Source organism: Bidens hawaiensis, unplaced genomic scaffold, assembly GCF_021521415.1.
Source record: "Bidens hawaiensis isolate Kalapana, Puna unplaced genomic scaffold, B.hawaiensis_p1.1 tig00064072_1, whole genome shotgun sequence".
NCBI classification, from domain to species: domain Eukaryota; kingdom Viridiplantae; phylum Streptophyta; class Magnoliopsida; order Asterales; family Asteraceae; genus Bidens; species Bidens hawaiensis.
In genome coordinates, this window is record NW_027501466.1 from 4,535 (window position 1) to 24,929 (window position 20,395).

Genomic DNA, 20,395 nt, shown 5'->3' on the forward strand with positions numbered 1-20,395 from the left:
TTTTATGTAACAACATGTATTAATCATTGTGTTTTATGTATTAGATAATTTGTTATTTTATCAATATTTTTACATATTATTATTACACAACGGTGGTATTAGTATTTAAAAAAACATAATGACGAGTTGAAAGAAACAATGACGAAAAAACACAATGACGAAAAAATACACAATGAGAAGCGAAAAGACACAATGGTGTGCGAAAAGACACAATGACGAAAAAAAACACAATGATAAGAGAAAAAACACAATGGTGTGCGAAAAGACACAATGGTATCCGAAAAGACATAATGACGGAAAAAAACACAATGGTTGTAACAACTCGGTTTTCCATAATATGCATTAATCATTACCCGACCCGTTTCAATGTTCGGGTTATTTTTGATAAGTTTATCGAGATATTTAATTATTATAATTGTTTATTTAATATATATATATATATATATATATATATATATATATATAACTTTAAATATATTACAATTTTAGTCCAAACTTAAACTTTTATCTCTTTACACTTTCATCCTTAAACCCTAAGGACTAGGTTGCAAATATTACCATTCTTATCATTCTAACCCGTTAACCCATTCCCAAGACCCAAACCCGTTCCTGTTGACCCGTTGAACGAACCCAGTTAACCAGATTATATCTTGCACCATAATCCTCGCCACTTTTATAGAAATTAAATCAATGATATTGTTATTCTTACCATATGCTGCCTAACCGACAAGCTAATTGTGTTAACTCAATCTCGTTGATTCGTTTTACCTATTTCGTTTGAGCCGGCCTTAATTCGAGCTTGTTAATCAAGTTATTGTGTATAAAAACTCAATTAACCTTGCAGTAATGATAACAACCCTCTAGCCGTCATAACCCTCTTATTTAATTGAATCAACATCGTCGTTCTTCAGCCCATTCTTTAACCCAGTTGGCCGGCGTCGTGTTCATCGTAATTAGCATATCTTCGATCATTAATTGAGGTAATTGATTACTGTAACATGTTCGTCGCTATACCTCTAATGAAAACCCTAACAATAATCAAACCAACATCAATAGGATTAACCGATTGATGTTGTTAGGGTTTTATATTGAAGTCTGGTCGTTTCCCTGTTTGTTTATAGAAAAGCTTTTGTAAGTTATAACCAGTGGGCAGGCTACCACAGTTGGTTTGTTCCATGGGTGTGGAGTGCCAACCCCAGCCACACCCCTTTTGTTTATTTTTGGCAAATTTTGCTATTTTAAATTATTTAAAATATATATGTTAGTAAACAATAAGTAAATCATTATTATTTCTTTTACAAAGCCGACACCGTTACTAGCTATTTTTCGAATTTTGGTTAAAAACCATAAATACAATATTTAATGAGGTTTTAGTTTAGAATACATAATATAATTTTGTTAATTCACATGTTAAAAAAAAAGAAATAGAGCTTACGTATTTTATAAAAGATTGTATTTTATATCATTTTTATTTACAATATTAATATAAAATAAAGCTTTATAAAAAACGTATTATTAGTTTAAAATAAACATTTAAAACGAATCTCTTTATATAGACTATGAAAACTTTATAAATATGTAATTAAGTATCTTTATCTATTTTATATAACACTATATTATAATCTTGATAAATAAAAGCTGTAATTCAAAGAAATAAAAAAATAATAAATAGCTTTTGTATGATTATACTTGATAATTAAAATTTCCGAATCTTTATCTAGTCACTTATTTATATTAGTTTCCGCAATTATTCGCTACTAGGACATCTCGTCAGTATTTCTCGAAGAACTTGACCATCATCCACAATCTTATTATATTGTTTTCCTGTTTTCTCGTCTGTTGAGGTGAGTACCACATTACCCTATTTTACCGCTTTCAATGTTTTGGGGACATATGCGTAAATATACTTATACACAAAACTGCAACTTTGTCTTATGTGTTAACAACTTATACATTACTTGTTTATGTGCTTATTTGCTTTGTATGCTTCCGCATTCGGAGAGGTCCAACATAATCTCAGTCTAGTATGATCATACGCCAGTCGTTAGCCTTTGTGCTTCTCGACATCTCAGTTATACTTGCTCATTTGGTTAATTTGTTATTCTCATATGACTTGTTGCAACTACATATTTTTGTTATATACTATATGTACATTTAAACGGGCGTGTTGCTCACTCAACCTTGTGTTGACAAACTATATTATTTTCAACGCATATGCAGGTTATCGTGTGACGTGATTGTCAAGATTGTTTGAAGCAACTTAGGATGTATGTTAGAGAAAAGATACAAGAACTTAATTTTGGATGTTTAATGTAATTGTTTATTTATAAATTTGATGTACTTGAATTATTTGAAACTAGTTTGAGGCTCGTGTATTACACGGGTAATTGTTGAAAAATTAAACTTTGACCATTAAGTGAAATACGGTCAACAAATTGATCATATATTGTTAATACAATTACAATTAAATTAAAATTACAGAAATCACATGACTAAGATTACACAAATATGTTACAAATAGGTAAAAACTTCCTTTTACACTACATTTGTGATTGTATTAGCAGGTATACACTGTTTATCAAAAATCAAAATCTTTAGTTCATGTCTGCTTGTAACTCTTAATAAAGTAACATATAGGCCTGTTTATAACTCTTGATATAGCCATATATAGTTGTCCGTGTGATAAAAAAAGTTCTCTAAGTATATAACAACTCTAGATAAATGATAATATATATCCATGGTACTAATAAACAAAATATTCTTACACATAAAGTATCATAGCTTTTAATCAATTAATATGATGTCATTTGAAAACATCTGCTCATGTTTATAAAAAAAACATGATTATCCCAAAAACCATATACCTGAACTTTGATGATTTAATCATCCTTAAAATTTTTACAATTTGAAATTGAATGATCATGATAAATTTGTTGTCATTAATTAATATTCTGTGTATGACAAGTTTTTAATTGACTTTATATTTTATAATTAAAAATTGTATAATTAAGCAACATAAAAACCGAAAATTAAAAAAAAACAAAATGATTTTTTATTTCATATGAATGTAATTGCCAGGAAAATGAAAAATACATACTAAAATTAAAACCATGTTCAAATAATAGTGATTATTCTGAGTTAGAATAATATTAGAAGATTTAAAGTTGCATAAAGTGAAGGTAGTAATTCTTATTTATAATCGTTGAAAGTAGGGCTGTCACTTTTACCCGTTACATGAAACCCAATCAACAAAACCCGTACCTGAACCCAAACTTATAACCCGACTCAAGAAACTCGAACCCAAGAAAATACTAACCTGAACCGAAGTAATTCGGGTTGGTACTTGGGTCCGAATTCTAGATTTTGGTTCAACCCGAAAACTTTTAGTTTTAAAATCATATGTATTTTTAGGTATTAAAGGTTAAGCCTTAGCCGCTGACGTTATCAGGATTTAGTCCAAGTCGATTGTTCTCATTCCATATATTATGAATCGAATGCTTATTGTTTATTATTTTGAATATAAACCATAATAAACGCTTTAATTAACACTTCAAAATTCACTAATCGTCTATTGTCAATCCATATGGAGAATACTTATAACATGTAGTAATGGATTTAATTGGAATAAACCTATAATTTTAATTTCATATACTGAAATGACTTAGAAGATATTGACCATATATGAAAGCTGGTTGAAAAAAAGGTGAGGAGAGCTATGGTATTGACAAGTGGCAAAAATGGTAAGCTTTTATTAGAATAGATAGATAGATAGATTATTAAATAGATATTGAAACTTATATTGTGCATGATAGTAACATTGAAAGCTGTGACAATCAGTTTGCGCCCCGGCATTTCGGCCGTAGGTTGGGGTGTGACAATGGTGTGCGAAAAGACATAATGGCGTGCAAAAAGACACAATGATGTGCGAAAAGACACAATGATGTGCGAAAAGACACAATGACGAAAAAAGACACAATGATAAGCGAAAAGACACAATGGTGTGCGAAAAAGACGCAATGACGAAAAATAACACATTGATAAGCGAAAAGACACAATGGTGTGCGAAAAGACACAATGACGAAAAAAGACACAATGATAAGCGAAAAGACACAATGGTGGGCGAAAAGACACAATGGTGTACGAAAAGACACAACAACGTAAATTTTTTTTTAAAGTTTATATAACAAAAAGCATACTCATATTAAAGATAAAAAACGCTTGTTATTATGATGAAATTTTTTTTAAAAAAAATATCAAACGAAAAAGTTATAGACGTTCTAAAATGATGGAGGTATTAACATGTGTCTTGCATGTGGAGAGAGAAAATGTGTACAATTACCTCTATTCCCTTTTTCTTTTGGTCCCCACTTAACACATGCCAATTATTTATGGCTTTTCACACTTCTCATTTTATTACCCTGCCCATCTTTATCTCTGTATATAATAAAAGAAAACAGGTTCTAACACGTGTCACCACCATATGCATTTGGGACACGTGTCATCACCTGGTTTTATTTATTATCGTGTTCATCATATGTAAGTCCACGTCTCCCATTTCCCTTGAATCTTCCTGAAGAAGATTTATGATAAAGCTCTCTCTTTTCTTTCTCTCTCTATTTCAAATTTCAAATGAAATTCAGATATGATTACTTTCTCCAATGCAATGTATCGAGTCTCTCACTTGCTTCAAACACAACTTCTATCTCAATCTTCTTCTTCATCTCCTCCTATTCTTCTACCCTTAACCGGGTATAGTTAAAAATCAGATTTCAGACCCGACAACCTCATTGCGTCGCTGCCGGATTTGACATCCCGTGTTTATTTTCTCTCTCCATTATTCTGCAGTTTGTTTCAAATGTCTAGGGTTCAAATATGTCAGAAGACAAAAACTATTTGCAGGTAATTTATGGTTTTGTTTACCCACAATCTGAATTTGTACATAATATTTCGATTATACTTGTGTTGAAGGTAAGCAATGTTATTTTTAATTGCAATTTCTGATGTTAATTAGGGTTTAGGTGGCCTCAGACACATTTCGATCCTCAAACCGGTAGCGTGTAAGTATTCCATTCCCAGTATATTTTTCATTTTAAGTGATGATTTCATTTTTTTACTTTCATTTCATCAGATGCTGTGTTGAGTGTGGAAAAGTAATATGTTTTCACAGAAGATACCGAATTTTTTAAAGATTCTGCTGGGAATGTCCGTGGGTTTAGAACATACTTTGTTTTTACTTTTTATTTTGGTGGTATATCTAATGAATATATAAATGCAGGCTCGTGCTTCAGGCAATGTTGTTAGATAAGCACATGCTTCTACTGAGTCACTCGAAAGGACCTTAAATAAAGGTACATTGTGTTTATGTTTGTCGTTGTCGTTGCCGTTGTGTATAACAATTTTATCTTGTATTGCAGGGAATGTTGTAATTTATGACCTGATAAATAACTGTGGGATGAGTGATGTTGATCATGCTACTAGATATTATCGGGTTTGTTTTTATTTCTTTATATTATTGACTTACATATGCTATATGCTTATTTAGATTGTGGTAGTTTTTAATTTGTTTATAGTTGTAGATGGCAGTTGAGCGTGGGTTTACAAGAGGATGTAGAACAAACCAAGTTGCAGCTGCTTGTGTTTATGTCGCTTGCCGGTAAGTGGTCACAATATCATGTTTTTAAACTATATTTCTTTTCTTAGTCGGTTCGGTTTTCTGTTGCATTAGACTATTGGTTGTAATAAGTTAACATATAAACTGAAGTGTAAACTAATATTTATATTAATTTTTCTATTATTTATGTTTTTTATTGTAATATTGATGTAAGGGGTACTTTTGTCATTCTATAATTTGCTGCATACACTTAACTGAAACCGGGTTAAATCTAAACAGGTACATAATTGGATGAGAAACTGGTTGATGTTCACGCAGATGATTAAATACATTTTGATATAGAGATTTCTGATGCGGATATTATGCATGCTACTTAGAGAAGAGGACTATTCATCTGCATATCTAATTAATTCGAAGTTACCATTATCTTGCCTCCGCTTTAAATTTTATTTTCTTTTTCTGAATCATGTTTTCATTAATCTTATTGTGACTATTGACATGTGAAAGTGGTGTTTATTCTTGGAACACAGGCCGATACATGTAGGCGGTGTAATGGAGCAAGCATGGTTGGTATTATATAATTTTATCATATATTTTGTATTTGTATTATTTTTAATAATTGTGCAGGCTTTTATGTGTTTGTTAATTATTTGTAGACAGTCAAACTGGTTCATGTAGAATCCTGGTCACTTGCATTTGGTCGGATGGAAATGGTAGATATGTTCTTAAGAGATTATTTTATGTATAAATGATGATAGTTTTCTAAAATGCATATTAAATAATTAATAACTAAACAATAAATGAGCCAGTCTCGATTTTGAAAATTAATCACGAGCTGAACTCGAGCTCTATAAATAAAGTTCGGTATGAGTTGATCAGATTTTGTTTAATTCAACGAAGGGGACAATTGGGGAATTTGGAATTTGTAGGTTAAGATTCAAAGGTTTGTGTTCAGTAAGATTCACAAATTGATAGTTTGATTTAGATAAGAGTCAAAAGGCATTAGTAAGGGCGAAAATCTTGGTTTTTGTTACGAAATACATGCGGGGCAAGAATTAAAGTGGGAAAACTGATTTGGTGTTAAGATGAATTTTTGTTACATGTCACAAAGAATGGGTTACAGAAGGGTTGCATCTTGGTTTTTGTCATTAAAACAGTTAATATTTAGTTAACAACATTGATGATGATTCTTTATTGGTACATTCTACTATTGTGGTTTCTTTATTTGGTGATCTTTAAATTTTATCATTCAATAGCGTGATCATGCATTATAGAACAAATGGAAATGGAAATTATATTGATTCTTTGTTTTATTGAATATATATTCAGAAGGGTGGCATCGTTTGTTAAAGACAAGAAGAGTAAACAACATATGAGAATACACCTGTTGCAAATAATATATGCTCATTTTCTAACCCGTCTGCAATTATAAACTCAAATTGAATGCACGTAAGACTTCATTTTGATCCTCATATGTTCAGTACTTCGGTCCTCTCCTCACATGTTTCACTCTTTTTTGTTGTAGCTTGTGTTATATATTATTATGTTTGATGGATATTTCTTTTTTCTCTTTCTTTTTCTTTTTTGATAATGTATACTGATTGATTATATGTGTTTTGGGGATTTAGATGTCAAACATAGATGGTCTGGTAATTATTTTAATCATGTATACTACTTTGATAGGTCTGGCGGGTTTGCTTTGGTGACTCGAGTTCAGGTCAGAAATTTATTTTTTTGTGCTGGTCAAAGCATGATGGTTAAAACAGAATGGTCAAGTCTGGCCCGCCACCAAGTCGAATGGACCAATTCCGGAGTCGAATGGTCAAGTCTGTTATATTTAATTATTGTTGCTCACAAAGGTTTTTCATTCTTATTATAATTAAATATTATTTGTAGGTGAATGCTTTGTCTTTTGGGATAAGTGCTATATGTTGAAAAGTAATCAAATATTTGTAAACTTCATGTATATGTAAGTATATTGATTATTGTTTTGTAAAATGTTTTACAAATTGTTTTATCAACTTGTGTATCACATGACAAAACTACTATATAACAACAAAAACGTTTCAACTTTTTAAAACTTTGTACAAATTTTGAAATCGATTAGAAGCTTTTAACTTATATATCATTTCCATACTAAAAGTCAAATTTTGTATATTTCAAGACTTTGCATCAAAGTGGTATTAAAGTTTCTATCCAAGAGGTTTCACATTTTCTTCATCTTTCAGTCTTACTTAAAATTACTTCTTTGATCTAATATATAGAGGACAAAAAATCTGTAAAAATCTAACTTTTTACTTTTTTGTCTTTTCAAAATTTGAGTGTGTAGTCAACTATTGATACATATACATATACATATTTTCAAACTTTTCATCAAACAAATATGCAACACTCTTACAAAGACACCTACTTCTTGCTTTTTTTGATACATACCTAAAATAATATATTTAATAATACTATAATTTGTTTAGTGGATTAATCTTTATTTTAAATGTTTGTCAAATTGTGAAACATACCTATTTAAATAGCAAATAAAGAAATATATGTAGAAATATGTGCTGCAAGATCACATATTTCTTATAAAGAAATATAATTATAAGTTATATACATCATACTATGAATATACTTAAAATATAATTTTTTCAACCCGTGTGTAACACAGGATATAAGCTAATTATATATATATATATATATATATATATATATATATATATATATATATATATATATACTTTTGCTTTTGACTAAATTACACTTTCGTCCTTAACTTATGTAAAATTTACACATATCGTCTTTAATCTTAATCTTAATTTAATTACAGGATTCGTCATTTACGTTTAGGGTTTGTCACATATTTAGTCTTTTCCGCTAAGAACCGATTGGAGTAAGAAATTGACTTAATTGAAATCGACATGTGTGAGTTGTGAGTTAGAAAAGGAATCAACCGTCAAAGACGACCAGTTTAAAAAGTAAGAATTATTATTATCAGGATTCACTATTTAAAGAGCAACCCTTTAAATTGTTCTTCTCACACATTACCTGGTGAAGTAGTCGCTAATGTTATGTTGTTTGCCTCCTATAAGTACGATGTGGTTTTAAATTCTTTGAAGTGCAAAGTTAAACATATATAAGTAAAAAAAAAGGTTTCTTTTATTTGGTTATATTTTCTCTTTTTGAACCTTGAGGGTCTACAAATTGGTGTCTTAGTTTTTACTTTATCATTTATGTAAAACAATATGTATTTATTTTTTAATCGGACTTTCTAGAGATCCGTGCAAAATCTCAATTGACAAAACATGGAGTTGTTGTATTTATGTATTTACTCTTAAGCAATGCAAAACAATTTCATATATACCTTACAAACACTAAAAATATAAAATATATTCGTAACATCATATATACCATTAAAGGAATTAAAGTTGAGTCTTTATGATATATTTTGATTGGGTATATATAATATTTTCAATGTGTATAGGATACATATAAACTTGTTCCTTACTAATTTTATGTTATTTACATGTTACAAAGTACAAAATATATTACTCTTAGTTTGGTTGTATATAAAATAGCACACCCGAAAATTTCACACTACAATTATATAATTTAATATATTATGTCTCTAGTCTATATAACCATCTCTTTAGAAGATGAAAATTTTCATTAAATTTTAAGACGTGTTAAAAAGATTTTATGTGTTTGGTAGAAGTAACTTGTCTATTATACGTCTATATATATCTACTAGTTTAATCCTCACGTGTTACGGGGGTTTATTTAAGTTTTCGTTTTAGTCGTTTTGATATTATGATGATATATTTTATTTAACGTAGTTTTGTTTTAATTTAATACATATATATTAGTTTGTTATTATATTTTTTAGCGGTTAAGTTTTCTCAATTGAGATGTGTAGGTTTTTAGATTTATAACGAACAAACATAAACGGACACGAGCATGTTGATTTTTTAAATGAACAAACATGAACACAAATATTTGTCTAATGAAAAAGGGGGCTTTAATGTTGTTGACAATGGTGGGTAGTATCGGAAGTTAACCGGCGATGAAGATGAACAGCAACAGAGAACATGTAAAAGAGATAGATTAAATTAGGGTTTAATGACGAAAGTGTTTACCAATAAATGAGATCTTATAACCTATTTGAGGGTTATTAGGGTTTGGTAAGACCCATAACCCATGAAAATTATTCTTTAATGGTTAAGAGGTTATTTCACAAATAAATGAGATGTTATAACCCGTTTAGGAGTTATCTGGGTTTGGTGAGACCCATGACCTGCAAAAATTATTGTTTGATTATGAAACAGTTTCATAAATATATGAGATGTTATAACCTTTAAATATACTATCCGGGTTTGGTGAGACCCATACCCACGATTTCGGGTTAAATGCATGAAAAGCCTCCATTTAGAAATCAAGCAATCTGGTGGCTTTAGAGAATGGGGGAACAACCTGAGAGTGACACGTAGGATTTTATGGTAGGCAATTATATAGATAATTAGATATCTATATATACTATATAAACCCTCTTTAGAAGATGATTATTTCATTAAGTTTTATGACGATTTACAAAAGTTTGTGTTTAGTATAAAATATTTTATGCACCCTGTGTATGATACAGTTGAATAAGTTGACGTGGTCGAACTAATTATCATACTAATTGGTTAATATGAATGTTACAAACTGATTCTAGGATTTTCCATTGATGAGTATTTGCAAATCCAGAATAATTTGAAGTTACAAATTGATAGAACACTTTTTGGTCTCGATTTTGACATACGAACAAGTGTTAAAAGTAACTGAAGTTATAAGGGCATTATCGGAAATTGGGATTTCAGATAATTGGTTGATATTTTATATATATATATATATTTTGGATAACTCGTAGGTTAGAATATTTTCAGTATTATGAATCAAATTGTTAAGAAATTGTATGAATCAGAATTATTAAAAGAAATGCATCTTACAAATTATAAACGAATCATTTATACGGGTCAAAGTTAATTCGAGCTATCCAGTACTCTTTGTGCAACAAGTTGTTACTTAGCACCGGGTGTGTCACTTGAACTACATGACAAGAAATATTTGTTCTATATTTATGTAATCTTAGAAACCTAATATTTTGCAAGTATAGCATAATAGAAGATATATACGTTATTTAGCTTCTTTTGCAACTATAGTAGAATGGAAGATACGTTATAATTAGCTTGTTGGCTATGTACATATGTCAACTAGTTAATCTATGTCAACTAGTTAATCCGTGAAGTTGCAACGCGTGAAATTAACTTATGACTAGAGAATAATTACGCTAGCTTTTTTAAGCTTATATAAGTAATAACTATTAAAGAAAGAAGATTGAAACTTATGACTATCGATCTAACTGCCCTAAAGATACATAAAGATCAACCACAACCACTTCAAGTTATTTTATGAAGCAAATTAGAATTAGGTCATGTGAATTAAGTCGATTTAATTGAAGTGGAACGCATGTACGTAAAGTACGGCTGTCCTTTTTATTTGCACGAAACCAAAATTTACAATACAAGTAAAGTCTTAGTCAAGTCACTCGAGAGACGAATCAACTTTGTCAACGGAACGAGAGTAGACTAGAATATCGTTAGGATGAGTTGCCTTATTATTATTACTATCATCACCAATGATACTTTCTCGTATCACCTTCTCCATCATCACATGATCATGATCATCATCTTTCTTAATAATATTATTCTTCATCTTAACATCACTATTATTATTATTCTTCTCCTGTTGCTCTCTTTTCTCTTTGTTAGCTTCCATTCTTCAAGACCACATAGATATATGTCGCATTACAATATATATATATATATATATATATAAAATTTATTTTTGATAGTTGATTAATGGATAATGATAAGGTACACTGTACAGGTTAGGTTATGCATGCGTGGACACGTGTCCACGTGGTAGCATTGCATGCTGGCCATCTGGAGATCGAACCCTTACTCATCATCATCATCATCATCACTTTATCGATCACCAGATGAGATAAAAACATGAACAGCCACAACATTATTAGTATTTGTAAAATAATTAAGGATGATGAGGATAACAGCAGTAGCTCTCCGCCACGTAAGATGGAGCCGACTGTTTGCAGGAAAGACTCCCAACCGCGCTGCCGTTCATGGTCTTAAGCAGCCACCTACCCATACTCTACAAGACGTACGTACGTCGGTTGATATATATATATATATGATCATAATCTTATTAGTTAATTAATTAGTCTTTCTAAATGATTTGAAGTTGTTTAATTAATGTGGCATATATGCATGCAGAGGGAAAAGATTGAAGAAGATATTGAAGAAAATAAACAAGAACAAGGAAAGATAAGGAAGGAGGTGGAAGACAAGGTCGACTCTGAGCTCAAGAAATCCGATAACAACGTCTCCGAATCACCTGAGTCTCTATCTAGCTCATGAACATGTTTATTTATCTTTATTTCCAGATGTACTTACATACTTTTTCATATTTATGCATAATATATATACCAGATTAATTAGTTTTCCATTCACATCAACTAGCTTTCAAATTAAACCATCTTGATTACGCTTTATTATGTACCGAAGAAAAGTTGTATGATTAAAACAAGGAAAATTTCTTTGGAAGGGCCGTGAAACGGTTTGGGATCTCTGGTTTTGCTACAGGCCGGGATGGTTATATGTAGGGCTGTTCACGAGCTGAACCGAGCGAAGGCTTGCTCGTTGTTTGGCTCGTTTACAACCGAACCGAACAACCGAAATTCGAACCTAGAAAAAACGAAACGAATCAAAATCAAACTGAGCATTTTTCAATCTCGATCAAACATCGGCCGATTTCGAACATTATTTATATATTTATATCTTTTTCACTGAAAAAAATTGAAGGCTATAAATAATATATTTTACAAACAAATTAGTAATTTTTAGACAAATGCATAATAAGCTGTAAATTTTTAGGAAAAAACAAGTTTGAAGTGAGATATAACGAACATTTAAACAAAATTTTAGTATTCTGAAAACTTGAATCAAACTATCAAATTGACAGAATAGGATAAAATCAAAAGGGTTGAAAAAATTGTATACCTATATTTTATGTGATTTTATGCGTGTTGTCTATATTTTTTATATTTGTTTATATAGTTATGCGATTTTATGTGTGTTGTCTATATTTTTTATATTTGTTCATATATATTTATATATAAAATAAATTAAAATTAATTATTCGAGCCGAATCAAATTGTGCAAACCTTTGTTTCTTGCTTGGCTCATTTACGAAAAATATAAAAGTTTTAATAAATTGAACAAAACAACCTGGCCTCTTTTTTCGAACGCGATTCTGTTTGCTTTTTCTAGCTAGCATGGAACACAACATATATAAAATCCAAGTTTGCAATTAGCTAGGAATCTTCGATAAATAAACAAAAACAACTAATTTAATAATTCAAGTTGGCCATTTGTGGAGGTAGGGCGGGGAACATCGACATGGATCCGACCCGGATTCATTTCATGTTTCTTCACCATTGCATCATGGTCGTTACTGAAACCCTAGCTGCAATTACTAGACAAAATTCCTATCAAATTCTGCCAAGGGGGTTGCACGCGATGGTCTAGGGCTTAATCCTTTGAAATAGTAAATAATTCTTAGTATCAAACATTCTTAGTATAAAAGTCACAATATATATGTTGAACATAGCACGTATTTACACCTTTTAATTCGTATCAATAATTATTATGATTTTTTTTCAACTAAATCATGATCATCTTAAATAACCAAATACACTAAAAGTATCAAGATGAGTTATGATTAAGTGATGATTAAGTTAAGTGATGTGTTCAAGAGAAACAAGTGGAAACTAATCACGTTGGCAATATCAGGTGAAGTTGGGCCAATGGATCAATCAATTAGCCCCCCAACCATCAAAGCCTAATGATCGATATGTAACTAACAAGATAATGATATTTGGACTAATTTATTATATTCAGGGGAGGCTTGAGGATGATCAATGTGGGCGTCTGGTCGGGACACGGAAATCTTTTAAAAATTCTGATATATTATATATGTTTATAAGGCTATATGTAGTGGAGCGGGCTACAAAATGAAGCAATTTGCATCATGTGACGTCCAGTCAGTAAAGAGTGAGTTTTGTTTTAGAGGTGTAATGGTGTTGTAGCTCTCTCTCTCTCTCTATATATATATACACCACACACAAAAGAATATAATACTTCCTCTGTCCCAATTTAAATGTCATAATTTGACATTTTCGGTCTTTCTTGTTTAACTTTGACCGACAATATTTTTGTTTGTATTACATAATACTTGATATAAAATATATGAATGGATTGGGTTTTAAATGTATTTTACATTGATATAATTTTCATCAAATATTATATGACACGAACAAAAATATTTACGGCCAAAGTTGCAAAAGAAAGACTTGAAAAGTCAAACTTGGACATTTAAATTGGGACGGAGGGAGTAATAATATTCTTCAAACATGCACATGCGACAAAAAGTCCCCCGCCCCATTTGTCGTCGGGGGGGGGGGGGTTCCAAGCCAAAATCGCCCTCCACTTCTTGCCCACTACACACAACCTAATACCTAAGCAATTTATAGTCTATTTGATATGTCATAAATTTATTCTAATATCATTATTTTGCTACACTACTAGAAAATAGTCCTTTAATGACGCGCTAAAGGGGTAGATGACACGATATCTCGTGTCAAGGAAGACCATGTCAATGACGCAAATTTGTGTCATCTTTTTATGACGTGCATTTATGACAAGTATTATTGACATCTTTTTTTCAACACGCGTTTGCGTGTCATGGTTTCAAGTATTATAAAATAGAATGTTTTTGACAGATTTATAATCTCAACATTAAATAATGACAATTAGCGTCTCATAATAAAGTTAAAATTCATATATAGCAAAATAATCCATTTCATATAATATTTCAACATACTAACAAACATTCAAAAGTCGACCATTCTTCACAATATTTCAAAGTTTAACATTTAATTAACATCGATACGAGCATTCACCGGTAAATAAAGGATGCCACAAAAGTCGACCATTCTTCACGAATTCCATCAATATCAGCATCCGTGTATTCATTATTCCCTCCTCCAACCTGAGAAAAAATTTAGATTAGTTAAACCTAAAGTTCAAATGATTTAAAGATTTATTTATCAGATCCGTTTGACTTTTAACAGTCAAAGCTTCTTTTTTGACCATTAAACTACAGTTTTGACCCGTTAGTCAAATTTGCAGTCAAATCCACACAAAAAAATTGAAGTCAACAATTTCATTCTGAATAACTAACTGGTACACACCAGGGTATATGGGTAAATTTGTCTGTTTGCACTAGCTGTAAGCTAATTAGGTTAAAAACTTTTACCTGACCCATTAATGCATCTATGGAAGGGGGGACATCACTTGGTAATTTGATTTTTGTAAGAAAATTATCAACATGGTTGTGTAGGATGCAAGAATAACTTTGGTACATCTTGTTGTCACTGTACCCTCAATCTGCCCAATTCCTTATCTATGTCCAAAACCGGAAAAAAAAAACCTTTAAACTCTTAAAGCAAGACAGAAGTTTAAATTCATAGTTTCCTAAAAGTGTTAATGTTCAAATATATAAAAACAATACAAATATTACCTTCCAAGGACCATAATAATGTAATGCATATTATCCACCCCAATACCCTTGTTAATTTCCTTTGTGTTGCAGAAACAAAATAATTAGCAAAATATAAAAAAAACATACATTAGTATCTTCCATCCTAACTCGTGCTATTCGGTTATATGATTCCTTTACATAACGTACATTTCTTCATGATGGTTAGATCTATATCATAATGTTTCCAATCATTAATAAACTGTCTTACAATATCTAAATCTTTTCAATATGCTTCAAGGCACTACATGCTAATAACTGAAAGCAAATTTTTTTGCGCTAAACAGTTAAACACTAATACTGATAAAGTCATAGCCTAATTCTGAACCACAAAACAAATACCATAGCAAAGCTACAATAAGTTTATCATTCATTATAGTCAAATTACACTTATTTTCCTTGAAATAACACGCCTCTTAAAACCAACAATCATGATTCTAATATAGTTATCTACTAATTACAAAAATACTCAACAGACAGCCTCTAATCATCGTAGAATAATTAACTGAAATAGTGAATGAAGCATATCGTAAATATTGGCAATGGAAGGATTGAAATTGCTAGTCATGAATGATTGTATCATGCCTCATGTGACTATTTAGTGAAATCTGAAAATAAATTAAACGTAATATTATTGAAGTTAATAATGCATTCCTACATCAGAAGACCCCTTGGTATGTTCAAATTTTGAAAAATCTCAGTTCTAGCCCTGACTGTTTGAAAGTTGTCATTTTGAAAAATGCAACGATTCCATTTTGAAGAAAGATTTCAAGTTCAGTTACATAATTGCTCATTATCATTAAAACAAATAAGTTATCTTTCAAAAAAAGATAATTACATATATAAGTTAATGATGGTGTTTCACTCCATGAAATACTTGTGACTCTCCTAAAGTGTCCTTCCATAATAAAAATTAAAACATAACAAAAAAAAATATGTTTATTAAATTCACATGAACTACTTAACATGGTTAACGAACTAATAAAAATGGAGACATATTTTATCAATTTTAGAATTTGAATGTAAGCTTACCATTGACATTTAAGAGATGTTTGATGCCTTGCCACACTAATGGTTCATGAGTTGAGAATTAATACTGAATAAAGAGATTTTATTTCATTTCTTTGACCGCAAAATCCAACAGGATGAATAGCATCTATCCATCCAAAGTAATGATCAACCTAATAATAATTAATAAACATGCATAAGATAAAATGTATTGATCAAGTATTATTATCAACTGTTAAAAAACATTCAATGGCTCAATTGACCTCATTAGAGTGTATGATTAATGATTCTTGCCTTCTGAAGCATCTATATGAACTCAATAACTCAGAAAAACCATTAATAAAAACAACTTAGTCAAAATCATAACAATGAGAACTAAACAAAAAAAAAAGATTAAAAGAGGGCTAATGAACTCACCTTACGTGCTTACACATTTCGCTAACTTTCCACACGCTTGTCCGAGTTCGTTTTAAGTCTAAACGACCACTACTGTCGCGAACCGTAACAGATGCAGGCAGCTTAATCCCTGACTGATCGCTTTTAATCCTTCATTGTTTCAGTCCTCGGATCCCTTATCACCATCGAGTACAGCCGTTGTCAATAACTTTATGCTCGAATTGAACCCGTTGCGCACTGCCTTATTTGCTCCACGGTACTGCCACCGCGAACCAACACTACAGACCCCACCTTTCGTCACCCAAAAAAGCAGCAACACAATACCGTTCGCCACCTTTTTTCTTCTCTTTTTAGTTACGCTAGTGATCTCTCTCTCTCTCTTGCTTTTGTGAGATCTAAACGGTTCTCTAAATTCAGTTATATATCCATTTAATCAACTCCAATAACTACATTTTAATTTTTGAAAACCAAATATTGGTGATTGCTTATACGAGTTCGTATTTAACTATGCGACGTGAATAATCAAGATGATAGTAACATGGAATTGATTACGCATTAATGAAACTGCAGTTTCCCCCAATTAGTTAAGATAAAATAGAATTAAGAACTGGAAATATCTTATTACCTAGTGAGCAATTATGACATATGAGAGTCTCTGTAATAAAAAAGTAAGTGTATCAAAAGACAAGCCTTAGACTACTCAGCTGCCAAGCACCATGTAGCAGAACCAACAGCATACATCATCAAGTCACCAATGATGATCAAAAGTTGTTATAATCACAAAATATCACACACGATTAAAGGGAACAATAAAGGAAACTACAACCTGAAAAGGCGAAACAATATCAAATAACAATCAAGCTTCTCCGTATATCAAAGTGACAAACGGATTAAACATAACAATCATGTCAACATATTAAATCTAACAGTCAAAAATCTTACTAGATAAAAACTAAAACCAAAAGTTAATCAATAGCAATATTCGAGTAAACACAAATTGTAGGTAAATATTAAACTATAATCAGTACTTTTGTCAAATAAACACAGATGTTAGGTTACAATTAACAGACGTGAACTAACACAACAAGTAAGAGATGCACCAATTTATGCTGAAACCCTAGAATTGGTCAATTCCTTGCATCTAACAATCAACAATCAAGCTTCTTCATATATCAAATTGACATATGCAGACGGCGTTCAGTTTAAGTATAATTTAAGACTGAAATTAGTACTATACCTACGAAGATGATGTTATTAGTTCCGTTTAGTATTCAGGCCGAGTAATAGTGAGTAATCAGACGATCAAGAGCCACAAAACACTCCTAATCAGCAGATAGATACAGTGACGTAATTATGAATCCAGATCCGTAATCGCAATGCAGTAAAAAGTGACGTTTAAACATGACCCGGCCCAGTAAAAAGGGTAGCGCGTGTTTTTTTTAAGTTTCATGAAACTAAAATGATGACACGAAAATTCGTGTCGTCGCCTTTTCAATTTTTTCAAAAGATGACATAGTTTCATGACAAGCGACTTTTACTTGTCATAAAATGACTGTGTGTCATTTTTCGCGTGTCACTAAAGGTACAATTTCTAGTAGTGCTAAATGTATGTTTATTATTATAATGTTAATCATTGTTTAAAAAAATAGTTTACATTATTTAGTTCACTAAAGAGTAAATGACATAATTTTCAGGCTCGGCTGGGATACGTGAATTTTCATGGCCGACCCTGATTATATTAAATCAGAGACAAGAGAAAGCAATTATTTAGCAACATGTATGTATTATCAGCTAGTGCATGGCACCAGATAGAATACTGTTGTAAGAGGGTTCGAACTTGAGTAAGAAATAGTTTATGTAGGAGCTTCTCATGAAAGACATGTCAACCAGACAAACGTAGTTGAGAAAAACTAATGAGCTTCTAATGGATGTGTGATGTGTTACCTAAACAATTAATATATAAGCAACTTTCTAGTCAAAGTCTCTTTCTTATTAATTCTAAAGTTATTGATTGACACTATATAATTGAGTTAAGTGTCATTTTAGTATCTGTGATTTTGTCAACTACGTAACTTTAGTACCTAATCTTTATTTTGTGCAAATGGCTACCTCAGTTTCAGAAAATTTGCATTTTTAGTACTTTTTTTCTAACTCCGTCTATTTTTTCCGCTAAGTCAGAGATAATTTGGTAACTTCGTTATTTTCTTTGTTTTTTTCTTTTCTTTTAAACTCTTATATCTTGTAAACCTTAAATCCCAAATTATAACATCAAAATCCAAATCCTAAATCCTCAAACCCGTTCTCCATATCATCATAGGGTTTGAATTTTACGATATTTGGGGATTTAGGATTCGGATTTTGATGTTATATTTTGGGGATTTAAGGTTTACAAGATATAAGAGTTTAAAAGAAAAGAAAAAAAACAAAGAAAATAACGAAGTTACCAAATTATCTCTGACTTAATGGAAAAAATAGACGGAGTTAGAAAAAAAAGTACTAAAAATGCAAGTTTTCTGAAACTGGGTAGCCATTTGCACAAAATAAAGATTAGGTACTAAAGTTGCATAGTTGACCGAACCATAGGTATTAAAATGACACTTAACTCCTATATAATTTCTTGGAATGTACTCCCATAAACATGATATCCAACATTTAACCACCCTCTTCGAATTTATTATTTGAAATTTTGAACAAATACGTAATTTCATCTAACCCTCAACAATTACAACTTTACGATCATAAACCACATGTTGGATCACAAATATAATGGGAGAAAGATGATTATGTGCTCATAATCTATATATAATACTGTATTAAACCATAAAAGAAACTATTTTGTTTTTTATTTCTACACTGAAAGAATAACTTGGTAACTAATTGCTTTCATGGTAGTTAAAAAAAGCCCAAACACAAGTACACAAGAAACAACCTATCAAAATTCAGAATCATAACATTTAAATTTAAAACTAAGAGCATCTATAACAACAAACTCATACAAACCATCATATTATCGTCAGATCATATTTCAAACTTTTCTTAAAAACATCATTTTCTTCTACAACAACAAACCTTCACAAACCAATTAAAATAATATTAAATATGTATATATATAATATATATATGTGTGTGCATGCGAGAGGGGTGCCACATCGTTGGTCCTTTAGAAGTTTGTAGGAAATGACTTTACATCCAAAACCTTCACTCCACAACAAGGAGGTTTGTGTCATTCAAGTTTGTTTATTGCCATGTAGATCCAAACCTAGGAAAAAGGAGCTTGTTGTGGATGCCTTAAGAGCACCCGCAACAAAGGTGTCATGGGTGTCGTCCGGCTGAGTTGGCACAGCAGCACAGGAAGGACAAGAAGTTAGCAGAAGTATTGCCACGTTGTGGAGCAGAGTTTGGCGGGAGTGGTTTGTCGCTGTAGGCGAGAAGGCTGACGGGGAAGCGAGGGCCACCCCCTATCTCATACATATATACACACATATTATATATATACATTGTTTAAATATTTTTAATGGGGTTTGTGAAGGTTTGGTGTTGTAGACGAAAGTGAGAGTTTTTTCTGAGAATCTTTGAATCTGATGTGACGATTTGTGGAGGTCCAGCGTTGCTGGTGCTCTAACTCGATCTAACTCTAATCTAATAAGTCTAATTAATTTGCTTACGTTGGAAGAA

The 20,395-nt window shown here is 31.1% G+C and overlaps 2 long non-coding RNA genes across 2 annotated transcripts; one reads left to right on the top strand and one right to left on the bottom strand.

The window, feature by feature from the left end:
* Positions 1 to 4,850: 4,850 nt before the first annotated feature.
* On the top strand, positions 4,851 to 5,695 carry LOC143604162 (uncharacterized). The gene is made up of 3 exons (XR_013148232.1): positions 4,851 to 5,348; positions 5,415 to 5,488; positions 5,577 to 5,695. It is a non-coding gene; the product is annotated as an uncharacterized LOC143604162 (long non-coding RNA).
* Positions 5,696 to 14,557: 8,862 nt separating this feature from the next.
* On the bottom strand, positions 14,558 to 15,878 carry LOC143604163 (uncharacterized). The gene is made up of 2 exons (XR_013148233.1): positions 15,035 to 15,878; positions 14,558 to 14,767 (listed from the first exon to the last, which is right to left on the bottom strand). It is a non-coding gene; the product is annotated as an uncharacterized LOC143604163 (long non-coding RNA).
* Positions 15,879 to 20,395: the final 4,517 nt, after the last annotated feature.